Source organism: Octodon degus, unplaced genomic scaffold, assembly GCF_000260255.1.
Source record: "Octodon degus isolate 3935 unplaced genomic scaffold, OctDeg1.0 scaffold00089, whole genome shotgun sequence".
NCBI lineage: Eukaryota > Metazoa > Chordata > Mammalia > Rodentia > Octodontidae > Octodon > Octodon degus.
Genome location: NW_004524665.1, coordinates 1827939 through 1829245, shown reverse-complemented (window position 1 = coordinate 1829245; position 1307 = coordinate 1827939). Strand labels below are relative to the sequence as shown.

Genomic DNA, 1307 nt, shown 5'->3' with positions numbered 1-1307 from the left:
TGTGAGTTTAGCCAGAAAGGAAGCACTAGGAAGGCTGTGGACTGCAAAGATAGAGCTAAGATCTCCACTTCCCACAAGGAACAAGAGAGTAAAAAAGATGTCCTGAGGGCATCACAGGAGGTGGCAGGTTCTCACCCTTCGCAGCCTCAGAATCACAAGAGTGAGGGACTTTGCTTTGAGGAGAAATCTGCAGAGCCCACGTTCCAGAATGGAGACAGAGGCCACACCAAGTTGCTGAATGGTGGCAGTGGTCACACCAGATTCCAGAATGGCACCAGTATAGAGAATTTGTTCCTCGGAATCAAGGTCGTAGTGCTCAGCAATTTAGCCCCTCAACCCCTACAGCCAAGAGAGAGGAAAGCCTGGCTACTGCTTCAGCTGGCAGCAGACCTTGGCATCATCAATGCGGTGCATGTTTTAGGCGCATTCAGAATGCAGGAGTTCTGAGGTTCAGAGGGCTTCTACCTCGATTTCAGAAGAAGGCCTGGGAGGCCAGGCAGTGTGCTCCTGAGAGGGCAGTGTGTGAAGCTGTGGGTGAGAAGTCTATTCAATGGAAACCCCAGAAGTGTGGAAAAGCCAGGAATGTGGATCATCTAAGGGAAACTGCAAGGAAGGAGCAAAGCCGGCCTAAGAGAGAAGCCATGGGAGCTACCACCAAGAGTGCCACAGGGGCCGAGTCACATGGAGCTCATAATTTGCCACATTTGCTTTGGATGTTCCACAAGGACCTGCAGGATTTAATGTTTGTCCTGCTGGATTTTGGGCTTGTTTTGGCCCCTCCTGTGCATACCTTTTGGAATGCAATGTTTATCTTGTGCCTTTGAATGTTGGATGTATTTAACTTTTTATTTGTACAGGGGCTCACAGCTAAGAGTTTACCTTGGATCATGGAGGAGACTTGGGCCTGGGACTTTTCAGCAATGTTGAAACTGTTTTGGCAACTCTTAGAGATGGACTAAAATGTCTTTTGCACAAAGGGATGTACAAGAGACTTTGGGGGCTCAGGGGTGGAATGCTATGGTTTGTATCTAGTCGTCCCCCTAAAGTCTCATGTAAATCTGGGGCAGTAGCTACTCGAGAAGTGTGTGGCTTGAGGGGCAGGGCCAGACAGGTGAGAACCATTAAACTGACAGCATTCGCCTCCTGCACTCCACCTTCCCCAGGCTTGGGGGCCTCTCTTGGAGGCATGAAGTGGATTATCCTGGAGTGAGACTGCCTAGGCCACCAGATCCTGAATAGACCCAGAGCGCAGGACCAGTGTGTGAGTGAGACTGCCCTGGGCCCACTGGATCCTCATTTGACCCAGA

At 50.3% G+C, this 1307-nt stretch overlaps 1 protein-coding gene across 1 annotated transcript in view; it reads right to left on the bottom strand.

Annotated features, from left to right (window-relative positions):
• Sp100 (SP100 nuclear antigen) overlaps window positions 1-1307 on the bottom strand; it is a 94508-nt gene that overhangs the window by 92008 nt on the left and 1193 nt on the right. The window lies entirely within an intron of this gene.